General features: G+C 41.9%; 1 protein-coding gene and 2 long non-coding RNA genes across 3 annotated transcripts in view; 2 read left to right on the forward strand and 1 right to left on the reverse strand.

Moving 5' to 3' along the window:
* LOC132540788 (uncharacterized) overlaps positions 1-19752 on the forward strand; it is a 496709-nt gene that overhangs the window by 100258 nt on the left and 376699 nt on the right. The window lies entirely within an intron of this gene.
* SHC3 (SHC adaptor protein 3) overlaps positions 1-19752 on the forward strand; it is a 134305-nt gene that overhangs the window by 25802 nt on the left and 88751 nt on the right. The window lies entirely within an intron of this gene.
* LOC132540787 (uncharacterized) lies at positions 13492-19164 on the reverse strand. The gene is made up of 3 exons (XR_009551926.1): positions 18848-19164; positions 18377-18422; positions 13492-14237 (listed from the first exon to the last, which is right to left on the reverse strand). It is a non-coding gene; the product is annotated as an uncharacterized LOC132540787 (long non-coding RNA).

Consider the following 19752-nt stretch of genomic DNA (forward strand, 5'->3'; position numbering starts at 1 on the left):
ATCAATTCCGGGACCCCTCAAGTCAGACCAAATTTAAAGGCAGTGAAATCATTCTTGGTGTGTTCTCTGACTATCATGAAATAATGTTAGAATTCAGTAAGGAAAGATAACAGAAACATCTCCAAACTCTTGAAGGTAAGACAACATGCTGGTAGGCAAATAATGGGACGAAAGAGAAGCCTCCAAGGAAAATAAAATATAGATGAATAAAAATTAAAGTAGAATATGTCAAAATGTGAGACACAGCTAGTGCCAAGTGGGAAATTTATGGTATCAAATATGTGCTCTAACCAATAACCTTAATGTCTCCAACTAATAATGTTATTCAACTAATAATAAATATGTCTATCATAAGTCTGTAATAAAATAACAATAACAAAGGAAGGAGCAGGAAGTAAATAGCAAGAAATAAAAGTGGAAATCAATGAATTGCAAAGCAGAAAATCAATAGCAAAACTAGTGGGAAAAATAAACCAATTCTCTGGGAAAAAAAATCAATAAGATAGTTAACCCCCTGCAAGACTGCCAAAGATGAAACGAGAAAAGACACAAATCCCTCGTCTCAGGAATGACACAGACATCAGTCATTATGCTTAGACTTTCAAGTTTTGACCACAGACTGACAATTGCTCCTTAAAACAGAGAAAACTGAGAAATCTATGGGTTGGGGGGAGGGGCTGTGGTATGGAGTACACCACAAAGCTCACTCACCCAGAGGCAGTCTGATCCAAGAAGATGGAGGCCTTATGTTGAGCTGAGCCTCTGAGGTAAGTTGTTGGGCGGGAATGGAGTTTGACCAGCTAGAGACTTGTCTGGTGACACTTGGTCTGCAAGGCATACAGTGACACACAGAAGAACTAGGAAGACTGTTTAGGGGCAGCTTGTCTAGCCATCATTTAAAAAAAAAAAATTATGTTTTTTTTTTGAGGGTGGCATTGGGAAGAACAGAAAAAAGGCTAATGTTTTAAGTGGAGAAAATGCCTATTCTTATTTATTTAGTTTTTCTTTTATTTATTTATTTTTATTGAGAATGCCTATTCTAAGACCAGCTGCATAGTTTAGTTGTATCTGTATCTGTGTTGGGGGGGGGGGGGCAGGTGTTGATTGGTCAGTGGAAATGCTAGAATGAAAAGGGCTGGCTAGCTTTGTTGCCACACATTAACCAGAGCTTGGCTTTCGCTGTAATCTCAATAGATGTTTTTGTCATGTTTCTTCTCTCTTTTCCTTTGGCTTTATCTAGCAAGTGTGGCCTATCGCATTGCTATGATTTGCAGATGAAATGAAGCTCAGAGGTCTACTTTGAACCACACCTCAGTCCATACTTTCGTTCTCGCTCTGACTCAGCTTCCTTGTTTTAAGTGAGACAGATGACACATTACCAGCTAACATTTACAAAGGCATCCAGTTCTTTTAGCGAGAGCCTTTATGGCATTTGTATTCATGTGATTTTTTTTTTTTTTTTCTGTGTGAGGCGAGAGATTAAAAGAGGACTATGGTATTAAAGAAACCTACATATAGGATTTAGATGGAACAAAATGGCTGGTTTCTTGCCAGAAGAAAAAAAAAAATGTTGACAAAGGAGGTACTAAGTTGAAAGTGGGTATTTAGTCACTTCTTTCAAGACCTAACTCATGTGTTTCTGTAAAACTGTCCCCAGCATTTCCCTGTCCACATGTCCTTTGTACTCTACCACAGAGGAGAGAAACTATTTCTAGCCCAAAGTTAGCCTTTGCTAACAACAGATACCCTGGGATATCTGGGTACACTGATGAACGTGCTTACCTCCTAACTTACCACTTCCTGGGTCTGATGCCTGGAGTGTGGAGGTGAACTTGAACCCTGAATCTCTCATCTAAATCTAGATTGAGAAAGGCTGGCGAAGTAGCTCACTTTTGGATAGTGTGCTGCTTCAATAGCAAAAACCTGGAAACAAACAAAATGCCCTTCAGCAGATGACTGGGAAATAAAAAAAAGTTATGGGACATATACTCAACGGAGTATTATTCAGCAATATAAAAAAAAGATGATAGTGTGTCCTTTGAGATAAAGTGGATGGAATTAGAGAAGATGACGCTTAGTGAAGCAAGTAAGGAGGTGAAGGACAATTACAGAATGGTTTTGCTCATAGGAGGAATCTATTTTTTTTTCCTCCAGGATTATTGCTGGGCTCGGTGCCTGCACCATGAATCCACCGCTCCTGGAGGCCACTTTTCCCCCCTTTTGTTGCCCTTGTTGTTGTAGCCCCGTTGTGGTCATTATTATTATTTAAAAATTTTTAAATATTTATTTTTATTTATTTATTCCCTTTTGTTGCCCTTGTTGTTTTATTGTTGTAGCTATTATTGTTGTCATTGTTGTTGGATAGGACAGAGAGAAATGGAGAGGGGAGGGGGAAGACAGAGAGAGGGAGAGAAAGATAGACACCTGCAGACCTGTTTCACCGCTTGTGAAGCGACACACCTGCAGGTGGGGAGCCAGGGCTTGAACCAGGATCCTTATGCGGGTCCTTGTGCTTAGCGCCACCTGCGCTTAACCCGCTGTGCTACAGCCCGACTCCCTGTGGTTATTATTATTGCCATTGTTGATGTCGTTCGTTGTTGGATAGTTCAGAGAGAAATGGAGAGAGGAGGGGAAGACAGAGAGGGGGAGAGAAAGAAAGACAAACACCTGCAGACCTGCTCCACCGCCTGTGAAGCGACTCCCCTGCAGGTGGGGAGCCGGGGGCTCGAACCGGGATCCCCACGTCGGTCCCTGCACTTTGCGCCACGTGCGCCCAACCCACAGCACTACCGCCCGAATGTGAAGAAACTAAATGTCAGCCTACATCTAAGACTGTGGGAGAAGTCTGGTGGTTATCTATGAGGGTAGGGATGGGGTCACAGACCTTTGGTGATGGGAATGGTGAAAAATAAATAAGTAAATATATAAAATAAAGTACAAAAAAAAAGTCTGCTGCTTTGCCATGTGTGTGATCCAGGTCTAAACCTAGCCTTCACAGCGTTGATGGGAGCTTCAGTGTGGTGGGCACTTCCTCTCTCTCTCTCTCTCTCTCTCTCTCACTCTGTCTCTATCTAAAAACAATAAAATTAGACATATGTCTGTAGAATCACTGCAGCACTGTCTGTATACGGCTGTCAAGAGACTTGGAGTGAATGAACTTTTCGCCATGTGCACTTAACCCGATGAGCTACCGCCCGGCCTCCGTGAATGAATTTTTATGGGATGATTGAGAGTGTCTGGCAAGTGGCAGATGCTTATCGAGAAGTTAATTGGACTCATCGGCAGCCCACTGTTCAATCTAGAACTCACCTCCCCAAGTTTCAGGAGTCAAGGCCAGACTCTTAGCTCCAGTCAACGAGGTTGAAAATTCATTTCCTTTCATCAAGAGCAAGTATGGTTAGATCACAACCTCACATTAGCTTAGCTTCTTAACTCATGTGTACCCATTGCATGAGAGATGAATAGGAGGTAGAGACACAATGGGATAAAGTATGAAGTGACTGGCTGTCCTTCCTGACCAGATGTTTGGGGTTTCTAGTTCACTGTCACTGCAAATTAGTTTTGGGATCACAGCAGGAGCAGCAATGTGCTGACATGTAGGGCAAATGACAAGATAATAACAACCAGTTTTAAGTATTTGAGAGGGAAGAAGGATGCTAGATGTAATGTGTGCACTCAACAGGGCACATCACCATTTGGCCCCCCACGATTAAAATTTGTGTTGGTAAAGACCTTGTTAGGAAGCTTCACTTCCCATGTAGCGACAGGGCTCAAACCCAGGTCTTTGGATGTGGGGAACCTGTGCCCTCTACTTCCTATTCCTTCACTTTAATCTTTTGAAGCTTGTTTGCATTTTCCTAAAGTTTTGTACATTATGTGAACAGTATTTACCAGAAAAAAGCATTAAGAATAATATATTGTCAAAGGCCCCCTTAAAAGCAATGATGAGTAATTCTTTCTCAGAAAGGTACCTTAACCTTTTTTTTATTTTAATTTTTTTAAAATATATAGTGACTTAGAGAAATTGAGAGAGAAGGGGGGATAGACAGGGAGAGAGAAAGAGGAACCCCTGCAGGACTGTTCAACCATTCGTGAAGCCTAGTATTTTTAAGTCAGTCCCTTCACAAAGGATCCCTTCGACATCTGCCACCAGATGTTTATATGTATAACCTTTTTTTTACCTTAGTTTTAGCTTTTTTTTTTAAATTATTTTTATTTATTTAAATTTTTTTTTTTTTTGCCTACAGGATTATCGCTGGGGCTCAGTACCACAAATCCTTTGCTCCTGGAGGCAATTTTCCCCATTTTGTGGCCCTTGTTGTAGTTGTTATTGTTATTGCTGTCATAGCTATTGTTGTTGTTGGATAGGATAGAGAGAAATTGAGAGATGAGGGGAAGACAGAGAGAAGAAGGGAAAGACAGACACCTGCAGACCTGCTTCACTGCATGCAAAGTGACCTCCCCTGCAGGTGGGGAGCTGGGGTCTTGAACCCGGATTCTTACACTGGTCTTTGTGCTTTGCACCATGTGTGCTTAACCTGCAGCATACCGCCCAACCACTAATTTTTGTTTGTTTGTTTTGCCTCCAGGGTTATTGCCAGGGCTCGGTGCCTGCACCACACCATGAATCCACTGCTCCTGGAGGCCATTTTTTCCCTTTTGTTACCCTGGTTGTTTTACCATTGTTGTAGTTATTATTATCGTTGTTACTGATGTCGTTGTTGTTGGATAGGACAGAGAGAAATGGAGAGAGGAGGGGAAGACAGAGAGGGGGAGAGAAAGACACTTACAGACATGCTTCACCCCTTGTGCAGCGACACCCCTGCAGGTGGGAAGCGGGGAGCTCGAACAGGGATTCTCCCGCCAGTCCTTCTGCTGTGCGCCACGTGCGCTTAACCCACTGTGCTACATTTTTTTTTTTTAATAAGTGATTAACAAAGTTAGGAAACCAGAGTTCTGTGTCCCCATTCTATCCATTGGAAACTGCAGTGATTCTCCCAAGGTCACAGATATGGGCTGACTGTTATTTCTATAACTATTTGTCTATCTGTCTATAGGTTTTTGCCCATTTTTTCCCCCCTATGGTCCTGCCTTCTCTTCCATTTTAAGTCATACCTATACCTATTACTACTTCTGAATGTCCTTCCTTTTTTCCTCTTCTCTCTCTGGTAAGGCTCTGGAGAGGTGAGATTCTGAGGCATGTTGGTGAGGTCATGATCTCTTAAATGAAAAACAAACAAACAACCCCCCCACACACACACACACAAAACCAACCAAACAAACACTGACCTACCTCTCCATCCATGGACAATTTGACACTAGCACTAAGACCATACAAAGGAGAATTATCTTTTCAACAAACAGTACTAACGACTGGATATACATGTGCAAACTAGTAGAATTGGAACCCCCCTTTTTCAGATCACATATAAAAATTAATTCAAAATGGATCAGAGGCTTAAATGCAATAGCATAAACTATAAACCCCACAAAAGATATAAAGATAAATCTTTGTGACCTTGGCTTAAGCACATTTCTTAGGTATGATACCAAAATCAGAACAGAAAATTAGATAAATAAGAATTCATCAAGAAAAAAACTCATGTGCTTGACTATATATATATTTTTTTTTTCTCTTTTTTCAAGTTCATGGGTTTGAATTCTCTATATTCCACATATGAGTGAAATCCCATAGTTGTCCTTCTTTACTTTGAACAGACATTTCTAAGGGGGGGGGAAAGACATATAGATGACTAATCATCACATGAAAATATACTCAACATCTTTAGTCATTAGAGAAATGCAAATTCCAATCACTGTGAAATGCCACTTCACACTCATCAGATCTGTAAAATAAAACCGATGAGCAGCAGCAAGTGTCATTGGGCAGAATGTGTAAGAATTAAAACTTGTCTTGATGGAATGTAAACTATTACACCTGCTTTGGAAAACTCTTTGGAAGTTTCTCAAAATGTTAAGCATAGAGTTACCACATGACCCAACAATTCCATTCCTAGGCATGTACCCAAAGGGAGCTGAAAGTTGGTTCATTCAAAATACTTGTGACTTCTTTTCTTTTTTAATTTTGAAGATAAATATTTATTTATTTATTATTGGGTAAAGACAGAGAGAAATTGAGAGGGGGAGGGGAGAGAAAGAAAGAGAGAGAGAGAGAGAGAGAGAAAGAAATCCACCTGCAGCCCTGCTTCACACTTGTGAAGCTTTCCCTCTGCAGATGGGGACCAGGGGTTTGAACCTGTGTTCTTTGCACACTGTAATGTGTGTGCTTAACCAGGTGCACCACTGCCTGGCCCCATACTTGTACTTTCTAATTCACAGTATGTTATTTATCATCACCACAAAGTGCAAACAACACAAATGTCCATCCACTGCAGAAGGTAGTAATATTCAGCTATAAAAGTGGGTGAAATACTGACGACATCTGAGGGAAAAAAAAGTAGGCTTGCTGAAATCACCAGTCACAAAAAGAGACATGCAGTATGACTCCATTTATGTGAAGTTATCTACAATTAATAATTTTGTAGAGCCAGGAATTAGATTAGCAGTTGCCAGGAGCTGGTGGTGGAAAGAGGTTGGAGAGGGACTGCAAGGGAATCCCTATCCAGGATAATTTTAGAGGCGTGAATTAAATAGTGAACACGGTTGGATAGTAACACAAAAATATTGAATTGTGTTCTTCAAAAGGATACATTTTCATAACCTGTTAGTTAGGACCCACATGCCTCCCCCAAAAAAACAGTACCAAAAAAAATCAGCCACATTAAGTGAAGTGAAACCAAGCTAAGGAGATAACTTGATACTGGAGGCTTGAATGTGATGAACAGCATTTAGCTAAAGAGGGGAGGAGAGACACTCAGACTCATAGTGTCTGGAGATCTCTGAGCAAGAAGGTGTTGGAGGTGCTGGGCCTGTTCTCACTACCCATCTTGTTATTTCCTTAAAATTTTTAAAATATTTATTTATTTTCCCTTTTGTTGCCCTTGTTTTTTTTTTTTATTGTTGTTGTAGTTGTTATTATTGATGTTGTTATTGGATAGGACAGAGAGAAATGGAGAGAAGAAGGGAAGACAGAGAGGAGGAGAGAAAGACAGACACCTGCAGACCTGCTTCACTGCCTGTGAAGCGACTCTCCTGCAGGTGGGGAGCCAGGGCTCGAACTGGGATCCTTATGCCAGTCTTTGCACTTTCGCCATGTGTGCTTAATCCGCTGCGCTACCGCCCAACTCCCTTGTTATTTTCTTAGATTACTTGAAAGAACTGGGCGTTCAAATTGAAATACAATTCAACTTTCTTACAATTGTAATGTTAAGATGACCTCATTTCTGAAGCAGCAGATCTGTAAGAAGAATGATAGTCAGATAGATAACAACATGAAAATGAAAATTACTCATTATCACCTTCTACAGAACTGGCTTAGAGGGAGGGGAAGGTGCTTTCACATACACTGAGGGAATGTGAAAAATGGCACATGTTTTATGAAAAGTCAACTGGAAATACTTAGAACAAGAATATGTTGTGAATGACAAGTCAATTTCCAGAACCCAGGATGTAAAAAAAATCACACTATTAGGCCACTTTGGGTATTCTCACAGTAATCCAGTCCGAGGGGTGAGGAAACTGACATTCAAAACAAGTCCAATAGTTTGCCAAAGCTTTACTCAGGTGTTCTGCTAGGAGGTAGGTATGTCATGTCACCTGAAAGTGGGGAGTGTTGTGTGGACCCAACATCTGCTCTCATCTGACAAGTGGAATGCAGGGATTTCTGCAAACTTTATAAGGTGTTGTCTTTACTTATCTAGCAAAAATGACCTGTGCCTTTCACAGGATTGTAATCTCAGGCTTTCAAAAGAACAAGGAGTGTGATTTGGAGTCAGTGGTTTTTCTGGTTCATTTCTTTAAACCTTTTTATTTATTAAAAAGGAAACACCGACAGAACCATAAGATAAGAGGGGTACAACAATTCCCACACCCAGAACTCTGTACCCCCTCCACTCCCCTGATAGCTTTCTTATTCTTTTATATACATATATATATATATTTATTTATTTTCCCTTTTGTTTTTTTTCAAACTTAAAAAAAAATTAAACAAATATTTATTTTCCCTTTTCTTGCCTATGTTGTTTTATTGTTGTAGTTATTATTGATGTCGTTGTAGTTGGATAGGACAGAGAGAAATGGAGAGAGGCGGGGAAGAAAGAGGAGGAGAGAAAGACACCTGCAGACTTGCTTCACCGGCTGTGAAGCGACCCCCCTGCACGTGGGGAGCTGGGGGCTCAAACCGGGATCCTCACACCAGTCCTTGCGCTTTGTGCCACATGTGCTTAGCCTGCTGTGCTACCGCTCGACTCCTTGCCCTTGTTTCTTTACTACTGCTGTAGTTATACTTGTTGTAATCGATAGCGTCGTTGTTAGATAGGACAGAGAGAAGTCGAGACGAGGGGAAGACCGAGGTGGGGGTGGAGACAAAGATAGACACCTGGAGACCTGCTTCACCGCCTGTGAAGTGACTCGCCAGGTGGGAGCTCTGCAGATGGGGAGCCGGGGGCTCGAACCAGGATCTTTACGCTGGTCCTTGGCGCTTTGCGCCACATGCGCTTAACACGCTACATTACCTCCTGACTCCCAGCTTTCCTATTCTTTATCCCTCTGGGAGTATGGACCCAGGGTCATTATGGGGTGCAGAAGGTGACAGGTCTGGCTTCTGTGACTAAATAAAAGTTGAATTATGAAATATACAGATTAAGAGGCACATCCCAGCTAATGTTTAGATTTGGGAGATTAGGGGCCTAGGCTAGGTTGAGTTCACACCTTACAATGTGGAAGGATCAGGGTGCAAGCCATGGGTCTTCACCTACAGGGGAAGCTTCAACAGTGTGGAAGAAGTTCTACAGGTCCCCTCTCTTCTCCTCACTCTATCCTTTTTCCCCCTCTCAATTTCTCTCTTCTCTCTCTCTTTTCTCAATTTGTTTTTGTCCTATTAAAAGCAAAAGCCATTAGGAGCCATGGATACACTGTGTGGGTATGGACCCCTAGAGATAATCCTGTAATCCTGGTGACAATAAGAGACAGATTGATTAAGCAGTGGCACACCTGGTTGAACGCACTTTACCAGTTGCAAGGAACTGGGTTTCAACCCCCCAGTGCTGCAGGCGTCTCTTTCTCTTCCTATCTCTGTCTCCAGTCTCAATTTCTCTCTATTCTAGCAAATAAATATAAAGAAAAGTTTTTTAAATATTTATTTTATTTATTTATTCCCTTTTGTTGCCCTTGTTTTTTATTGTTGTAGTTATTATTGTTGTTGTCGTTGTTGGATAGGACAGAGAGAAATGGAGAGAGGAGAAGACAGAGAGGAGGAGAGAAAGATAGACACCTGCAGACCTGCTTCACCGCCTGTGAAGCGACTCCCCTGCAGGTGGGGAGCCGGGCTTCGAATCGGGATCCTTATGCCGGTCCTTGTGCTTTGCGCCACCTGCGCTTAGCCCGCTGCACTACAGTCCGACTCCCAAAGAAAAGTTTTTTTAAAAGGCCTATAGTTTAGGTGAGTTATAATTAATCAATAAGAAGGTTTAAGCACTGACTCAATTCAGAAAATGTCTATTGGTTGACGTTGTTAGAAATGTTCCCTGTACATGCTACCAGGAAGCTATTCTAGCTGAGGAAAACTTACTAAGTAAGATGAGTGACTATGTTGAAATTTATAGCAGTAGCATTGCATTCTATATCTCTTTTGTTTGTTTGTTTCCTGAGATTTATTTTCACTTTTTATTGTGGAATAATTACACATATTTGTTGCAAATAAAATGCACTTTCTTCTTCTTTTTTTTTTTTTTTTTTTGCTCCTTTCTTTCTTTGCTAAGCCCAGTCTTTCTATTTCTCCTTGTTGCTCTTTAACAGCAAATACACGCTCTTAGACATTCATTTGGACTGACACTGCTAAGAGAAAAGGCTTATTTAACAGTGAAATAGCATCTCTCTGAAGCAATTTTAGGGAAACACAGTCAGAAAATGTTCAAGTGTACTAAGAACAAACTAGTGAAAATTGGTGCTAATAAGTGAAATAAAAAAGTTAATGATTATGATTCATGAGACTCCTACATTATCAAATGAACTATTACACATGCTTTCTAATTCTGATCATTGGAGAGGGTGTCAAAAGCCTCTTTAACTTCGTTAGTCTTACTGAGTGTGTTTGACAAACATTCATTTTGCACCTACTACAATTAAGGCATTGTGAATGCAAAAAAAAAAAAAGATAAACACCAAGTCCTGTATATTTTTTTCTGGGTGACAAAATGCAGGCAGTGCTGGGATCTGTGCTGAATTTGGGAACAATGGTATAAGAATTAACCTTCAAAATTTCAAAGTAAGTGGGAGTCTTGGCAAATTGATATGTGAAGGGATAGCAATCTAGAAAGCTTTAAAAACTGAAGTTTCCTCTTGAATTTTGGCAACATTTCTGAATTACATTATACTTGCCAATCATTGTGAGATTATAAAACCATGAAAAAGACATTGTGAGAAGGGGTAAAGGGGTCAGGATGAGGAGCATTATTCCTAGTGCAGAAGAGGTAGGGGAGAATTTTTCTCATTCATGTGATAATGTGATGTGGATTACTGAGAACTGAGTGTGATCCAGAGGGAATTCTGGGAGGTGTGGCTATGGACTAACAGCAAACAGCAGTCTCCCCAAAAACAATAAATATTGACAACCATCAAATCCACAAACCTCACAAAATTGCAGCTGGGACATCCACAGACATTAAGGCATCAAGTGGGTGCTGGTGTGTGTGGACAGAGTGAGAGAGGAGGCACAGGACTGAAGCTCAGCACCTGAAGGTTGGAAGCTCTGGCTACAAATTGCACCCTTTTGTCTCTGAGGAATAACAGTCAAGGGTGGACAGTGTGCTGACTGTGAGGAGGGAAAACCTTTGAGCTTTGGTCCATGGCCTCAGGGGTGAGAGTCTGCTGAACTGGTGCTGGGGTCACACCACAGTAGCAGGGGATTTGCCAGACTAGTTTGGTCTGCCTCCCCAAACTCAGGCAGACATTCAGAAAGTCATTTGCAGCAGCTGGCAGCTAAAAGGGAATTGGTGGCAGCTGATGGCCAAATTATAAACTGAGCCCTTTTTCTTCAAAATCAGCTGATGTCTGGTAGCAAACCCCTATCTCTTAAATCCAGACTGAAATCTTACAGAGAAGCAATATATACACACTACATAGAGTATAGGATAGCTCAAGAGAATAATAAGCATAATACCAATTCCCAACTGCCATCCCTCACCATCCAATATATAAGCAAGTGAAAAACTAGTAATTATAATAATAGCACCACCTGTTTTCTCAGCAACAAATGTGCAAACAATGGAGAAATAGCAAAAACAAACTTCAGAACCTAATACTCAAAAAGACAGATGAAACACAGGGGCTCCAGGAAATTTTAGATACAGAAGCACTACCAGAAGAAGGCTATAGAAATCTTATTATGGGAGTCGGGCGGTAGCACAGTGGGTTAAGCGCAGGTAGCACAAAGCACAAGGACTGCAGAAGGATCCCAGTTCGAGCCCCCACCTCCCCACTTGCAGGGGAGTCGCTTCACAGGCGGTGAAGCAGGTCTGCAGGTGTCTATCTTTGTCTCCCCCCTACCCCAGTCTTCCCCTCCTCTCGATTTCTCTCTGTTTTATCTAACAACGACGACATCAATTACAACATGTATAACTACAACAGTAGTAAAAAAAACTAGGGCCGGGAGTCAGGCGGTAGCGCAAAGTGCAAGGACCGGCGTAAGGATTCCGGTTGGAGCCCCCGGCTCCCCACCTGCAGGGGAGTCGCTTCACAAGCGGTGAAGCAGGTCTGCAGGTGTCTGTCTTTCTCTCCCCTCCCTCTGTCTTCCCCTCCTCTCTCCATTTCTCTCTGTTCTATCCAACAACAACATCAATAGTAACTACAACAATAAAACAACAAGGGCAACAAAAGGGAATAAATAAATATTTTTTTAAAAAGAAATCTTATTATGAGGTTTCTCCAACAGGCTAAGCACAGTATTAAAAATCATACTCAAGAACTGAAAGAATATTTTACTAAGGAGTTAGGAAACACAAAAGAAGAGTTCCAAACAGAGTTCTCTAAAATAACAGGAAAGGATGAAAGAACTTCAAACAATTCACCAAGCAGTTAGGAAGCATGAAGGAAAAACTTCAGGTATACTTACTGGGTGTGAAACACATTTCTTTTAATTAATTTTTTTCATCTTTATTTATTGGATAGAGACAGCCAGAAATTGAGAGAGAAGAGGGAGATAGAGAGAGACAGAGAGACACCTGCAACACTACTTCACTACTCAGGTGGGGACTGGGGGCTTGAACTTAGGTCCTTGCACACTGTAACATATGTGCTCAACCAGGTATTCCACCACAGGCCCCTGAAAGACAAATTTCGAGTGCAGCACAAGCTCAAGTATCAGGCTTTAGAAGTAGACACACTTAGGCAGAGGAAAGAATATCCAAATTAGAAGATACAATTACTGCACTCTTTCAATTTAAATATGACAGAGAGGAAAGGTTTAGAAAGAATGAAGCAACCTTCCATGAAATAGAACCTACCAAAAGGTTAAATATGATAGGACTTTCTGAGGATGAGGACAGCATGCAGGGAACAGAGACTATATCCAGAAAATTTTCCTTACCTAGGCAGATGTATTTGCCATGCTGTTTATGTATATAATTAAACATATATACAGAGGTGTGGACACAAGCTACAACATGATAGGGCAATGGAAACACAAGGGAAGAGAATTTATTTGCTTTGATTATTTTAAATAAAAGCCACTAGTGCCCTGAATTTACTTTTGTTGTTGCTATTTTATGTGGTGCCAAAGATTAGCCTTGGCCTTTGCTTATGTGTGATACTGCTAACCCCAGTCTTTATTCTGTCTTTTTTTTTTTTAGAGAGAGAAAGTGAGAAAAGTATAGCTGCACCATTCAGGAAGCTTCCCCTGGTGTTTACCCCCACTCCCCACACCACACACACCACACACACCACACACACACACACACACACACACACCTTCCCCACAGTTTACCTTACCACTGCTTAGTTTAGCAGAATTTCAACTTGTGCATAGTCTTTTATTGAAATAAGACCCTTGAGGCATGATTCCCCACTGTGTAAAGTCAGACATGTTAGGACTCAAGACATCATACCAACCCACACCTCCACCCCAAGGCCCAGAGCAGCATATGGGAATGGAGTTAATCTGGGTTCAGATTTTAGCAAAATTACTGGCCTCTTGAGGTTCCTGGCTATCAGACTACTTTCTCATGATCCTAGCTTCTTACATTCCAAGATCTTTTTTTATATTTTATTTTATTTTTTTATTTAAGAAAGGATTAATTAACAAAACCATAGGGTAAGAGGGGTACAATTCCACACAATTCCCACCACCCAATCTTCATTTCCCACCCCCTCCCCTGATAGCTTTCCCATTCTCTATCCTTCTGGGAGCATGGACCCAGGGTCATTGTGGGTTGCAGAAGGTAGAAGGTCTGGCTTCTGTAATTGCTTCCCCGCTGAACATGGGCGTTGACTGGTCGGTCCATACTCCCAGTCTGCCTCTCTCTTCCCCTAGTAGGGTGGGTCTCAGGGGAAGCGGAGCTCCAGGACACATTGGTGGGGTCTTCAGTCCAGGGAAGCCTGGCCGGCATCCTGATGACATCTGGAACCTGGTGACTGAAAAGAGAGTTAACATACGAAGCCAAACAAATTGTTGAGCAATCATGGACCCAAAGCTTGAAATAGAGGAGAGGAAGTGTTAGGGGGGTACTCACTGCAAACTCTAGTGCACTTCTGCTTTCAGGCATATATTTTGCAGTAGTTTATGGATACATGTGAACATAGGCTCTCTCTCACAGAAACTGGTGTATATCTAGGTTTTGGGACTTTGTTAGAAAGTGAGATGAAATTAGAGTGTACTATGAAAGGAAAGGTCTCACCCGAGTAATGAAGCTGAAGGGTTGTCATTCCACACGTGAAGTCTCTGGACACAGTCTGAGGTGAAGCATGTTGAGGTGGCAATCGTTGCGTTGGTTAGGTTGTGATCAGCAGATGCAATATTATTTGACATGGATTGGGAGAGGCATACGGACAAGTGGGCGCTATCCAAGGGTTCCAGGACTGGGGAAAGTAGAGGCTCCATAGTGGAGATGTGAGGTTCCTGCTGTCTTAGGGTTCAAAAAGACAATGGATAGTTAATGTTATCATCACATTATTTGGTAATTGGGTTAACTCTGAAAAGTCCTTTTGTTAGGGTTTGCTGTACAGTGCCCAGTATCGTGTATATAGCTGTGCTCATTCCAAGAAGATGTTGTGCTATTTTGGCCCCCTTGTTCTTTTCTCAGCCTTATCTACCACTTAAGATGGCGAGGGCTGGATGGGTTGCCAGGGCAGCTCTGATACCACCCTCATCTTCAGGCCCTCACATCATGTTGCCAGATGCCCATGGGCCTCTGAGAGATGGCTACGCACAGATCTCCAGGGTAAGAGGAGAGCCAGCAGCAACTGCAAAGGGTGATTTGTCTGTGACTCATCTTTTCCAACTCTTTTCTGGCTTCCTGCCTTGTCTGCTCATTTGCAGACTGCTCCAACCCACGAGGGCTCAGGCCCTTTATCATGACTCTTATATAGCAGTGTGGCTTTTTGTCTTTGTACTATTGGTGTTATTGTTCCTTTCTTAGGTTACTGAAGGAACAACCCTTTCCTTCATTTTTCTCATGACTGACTGTGTGGATTGAGTTTTCGCTGCAGTTGTGTTTTTCTGATGCTTGTGTATACCTCTCTCTTATTTATTTAAAATTCTTTAACAGGCTAACTCTTTTTCCTATCGGTGACATTTCATTTCTGTTACAGGAACTCTATCTCCACTCCTAGATATTTTATTTTGCTATTTCTTATTCAGAAAACTACTTTGTGTCTGTGTCCTTCAGTTACTATTTGCTATAGCAGTGTTGTTGACTTATATTCCACTGTCTACAAAAGAAAGCCTTCAGTGAGCTCGCTTGTAGGTGGAACCTAAGAAACAAAGACAGAAAGGGCAAACACAGAGTGAAATTGGGACTGGGGTTGGTGTATTGCACCAAAACAAAGAACTTTGGGGAAGGTGGGGAATAGGAGATAGATAAGAGATAGGAGGGCTTTGGGGTCCTGGTGCATTGTGCAGGACAGACCTCTGCCACAAGGAGATGAGTGATTGTACCCATGTGCCATAACTCGTAAATCCCTCACAAATCATGTGCTTCACAAATCCCCCATTAGTAAATAAAGGGAAGAGAGAGAGGAGAGAGAGGAGAGAGAGAGAGAGAGAGAGAGAGATATCAGTCCATTCTAGTCCCTGATGTGATGTATCTATTGTCATTTCACATGATTCCTACCCCTTTTCATTCACAAATTTCCTTGTGTTCTCAGGGACCTTCTTTTTTTTGACACACAGAGAGAGAACAATTGGCTAAAGTTTGCTAAAAAAAAAAAACAACAATTGCTTAAAAAAGCCTTCAGAAACTTAATTGTAATTATTATATCTTAATATAATGGAATTTTCACAAAGTCTTATCTATTGACATTATACTGTCAACTTCCTAAGATTCTCTTCCTTTCTCCCCCTTTCTTTCTCCCTCCCTCCCTCCCTCCCTCCCTCCCTCCCTTCCTTCCTTGTCCCTTTTTATTTCCTTCCTTCCTTCCTTCCTTCCTTCCTTCCTTCCTTCCTTCCTTCCTTCCTTCCTTCCTGTTAGCGAGCATAAATCAAACCACCATCCACTGTAAGGAAGCAAAGATGTTTATTGACGAATTGCAATCCGGGCCGAGATGGTGACTGGTGTTAGTCTACCAAACTCGACCCCGAACAGGGCTCAAACCATATAATTTATAGGAATTTAGACTACACTCAGGGAGGGGGAGCACATTACCTTATCAACCTACATCTAATAACAGGCTATAGCAAACACAAGATCTAATCATTTCAAACTTAGCAAAAGCATGATCTATTCAAAGCAAAGCGCGGGCTAGTTTCAAATATAGTAAGATCACACAACCAATAGAATTCAACCAGGCACATCCTCCTGCCATCGGCTATGACCACCCATCCGGTAGACAGCACACCACAAAGTCTGTTCAAAGGTCCTGATAAGGCTTGTCCCCATGTAGGGTCCTTCGAACAATGGGTGGCCTTCACTGATAAGGTCCTGATAAGGCTTGTCCTCAGGCAGGGTCCTTTGAACAATGGGTGGCCTTAACTGATTAGGTCCTGCTTATTCAAGGGGGAAGGGGCAAGGAATTTTACACCTCATACTACAAGCAACTCATACTAAAAGCACTTAACAAACAACTGCATAAAAAGGGAATTTCATGGCTACTGCCTTTTACCCTTCCTTCCTTCCTTCCTTCCTTCCTTCCTTCCTTCCTTCCTTCCTTCCTTCCTTCCTTCCTTCTTTTTCTCTCTACCCTGATTGGGGAACTGAGTCATCCAAGGCTTTGTACAAAAACCAAGTTGAAACAAACAAACGAACAAACAAACAGGGGGCTCCAAAAGCCACAGTGTATTAGGACTTTCAAGGAAATTTAAAATCCCAAGAAATAAAACACACACACACACACACACACACACACACACACACACACGCTCACACTTTTGCCATTTTTAACTCTATGTGAACTGTAGACATGCCTTCAGCTACATGTATGAAATCAGAACCTGGAAAAACTTGTTCAAGTAATATCATTACTGTTGTGGGTCTGCTAGGGTCCCTTTATAGGTGGGCTCTGTATTCACAGCCAGCCCAGCAGGTAAATGTCTTCACCTTTCTTCCAGAAAGGGATCCCAGTTGTACCTGTGAGAGCTGTTATTTCCGACTGCTCCCTCACCGAATTTGACCATCCTGCTGAGTGAAAAGTTGTGTCTTTTTCGAGTGTTTATTTTAACTTGTCTCATCACAGATCTTACGTAGCCCCTCTGTCTGTTGTCCATCTTCCTTTATCAACCTGTTGCTCGTTTCCTTTTGTCCACCATATTGGCTTAATGGACTCCTTAATGAGTCAGAATCCCTGTGACTACCCTGGGCATTAATGTTTTTCTGTGAAGTTTATTGCAACTTCTTTGTCATTTATGTGCCATTTTGTGCTATTTATGTCACTCTCCCCCCCAAATTGGAAACATTAATTTTCATGAGCTCACTGACTATCTTTGAGTTTCCAAAATAGGAATGTTATTCTCTCCCTTTTTATAATACTTTTAACTCTTTAATCCTTTGAGGACTTGTTTTGTGTGTCACACAAACACCAGTCTCCACAGCACCTGCTTGCCCCCAGCCACACCCTCCGGGGTATACAGGTCAATCTCAATTCAGTTATCCACATTCTCACACTGGGTGACTGGGTCAGGTTTTCTCTCAGTGGTGCCTGTTTCTTCTGGCCCCATTCTAGTCCTTGGTGTGATGTATCTATTGTCATTTCGCATGATTTTACCCCCTTCCATTCACAAATTTACTTATGTTCTCAGGGACCTTCTTTTTTTTTTTTTAACATAAACTTTTAACTTTTCACATTCAGGGTAGGAATCTTATTGGGACTTTGATTAGCATTACAGAAAAAATTTTAGTCAAAACTGAGGGAGAATTGGCATGGTTGTAATATATGAATAGTATTAAATCTGTTGATCTAGAAATCATGTCTTTTTATATCTGCAGAATACCTGTTATTCTTTGATTAAAGTTTTCTTCTTTTTCTTTTAAGTGGTTTTTAAACTACCTTTATTTATTTATTGGATAGAGACAGCCAAAAACTGAGAGGAGAAGGGAAGACAGAGAGGAAGAATTACAAAGGGTTACCTGCAACACTGCTTTACCACTTTCCCCTTCAGGTGGGGATGGGGCCTGGAACCTGGATCCTTGTGCATTGTGATACATGCTTTCCACCAGGTGCACTGCCACCTGGCCCCCTAGTAAAGTTTTCTTTAATGCATACTTGTACCTTTTTTGTTGTTGTCACCAGGACTCTCCCATCCCAAGCCTACATTTTTCAGGAAGAAAGCAAAAAATAATGAAAGAGAGGCAGAGGGACAGAGAGGGAAAGATACCATAGCACAGGCTACCCCAGTGTGGTGGAGGCTGGGTTCAGAGACAACTGAAATCCATGAATTTGCATGTAGAAAAAGTAGCAAAATTGTCTTTAAGACTTTGTGAGAACCATGGAACTTACTGTAGAGGTGTGCACAGAACTTTGGTCTTGAGTGTGGTGTGGAATTAGACCTTTGTAAATCTTACAGTTTTGTAAACCTTTATGAAAGCAGTAAAATAAACAAGGAAGCACTTACCAGAGCACTACACAGCCTTGATTTATGGAAGCACAGAGGATTGAACCTGGAATTTAAAAAAATATTTATTTATTTTCCCTTTTGTTGCCCTTGTTTTATTGTTGTAGTCATTATTGTTATTGATGTCATCATTGTTGGACAGGACAGAGAGAAATGGAGAGAGGAGGGGAAGACAGAGAGGGGGAGAGAAAGATAGACACCTGCAGACCTGCTTCACCGCCTGTGAAGTGACTCCCCTGCAGGTGGGGAGCCGGGGGCTCTAACTGGGGGTCCTTGCGCTTTGTGCCACGTGCGCTTAACCCGCTGTGCTACCACCGGACTTCCTGAACCTGGAATTTAAGAGGTCAGGCATGAAAGTCTTTAGCATAACCATTACACTGTCTCCCTTTCCCCTTGTGAAATTTATTTCTTAATTTTCTTACCTTGCAATTGCATATGAAAGTATCCCCCTCTTTCTCTGCCCCTACTTACCTCTGCTTTTTCCCCACTATCTTTGGTGGATATCGGACTGGTTCATCTTCCTGGTTTGGTCTTTGGCAGTTTACTTAACATGCATCAAATTTTCACTTGTTGAAAAGGCCTTCCCACCCACAACCCTTCCTTACTCCAAGCTGCGTACTCTGCAGAAAAGGACAAACTTCTCCAGTCAAAGGTCAAGGACTGGGGTTGGCAAGACAACTCTTCTGGGAGGATGCCTGTTTTGCAATATGTGGAACCCAGATTCAAGCCCAGTTTCCCACTGCACAGGGAAATGCTTAGGTTCTGAGGCATCTTTCCTTTTCTGTCTCTGTCCATCCAAAAGGGTGACCCAGAGCAGTGAATCCAGAAAAAGAAAGAAAGAAAGGAAGGAAGGCAGGCAGGCAGGCAGGCAGGCAGGCAGGCAGGCAGGCAGGCAGGCAGGCAGGCAGGCAGGCAGGCAGGCCTTGACATTTAACTGGGATGGGGTGGACCCTTTAACACCTGATGGGATTACTGAGGTTACTATTGCAGGTGCTGTTTTATATCACTATTTTTCTTGGCTTTTCATCTGTTTTTTATTTCGGTTTTGCTGGCTGAGCAGAAATTTTGGAAATCAGTCATTCTATTCATACTCTTACAATTCCCCCCCCCCCACACACACACATACATGAAGTTACATTTCTCTTCTGCTGTTAGGAATGAATCAGTTCTGGGCCAACCTCCACGAAACTCAGTAACCCTGGCATGCTTTCTCCCCTCCCTTCTCCTCCCTCCTTCCTTCCCTCCCTTTCAATTTCTTTTGTGTGTCTGTCTCTACCATCTCTGTTGAGATTCTGAGATCTTTGTCCTCTATCGTTGTAAAATACATATTTAAAGCTACGCATCAATAATTAAGGCATAAGGTGTACCGGTAGTTC

Source organism: Erinaceus europaeus, chromosome 10, assembly GCF_950295315.1.
Source record: "Erinaceus europaeus chromosome 10, mEriEur2.1, whole genome shotgun sequence".
Taxonomy (NCBI): domain Eukaryota; kingdom Metazoa; phylum Chordata; class Mammalia; order Eulipotyphla; family Erinaceidae; genus Erinaceus; species Erinaceus europaeus.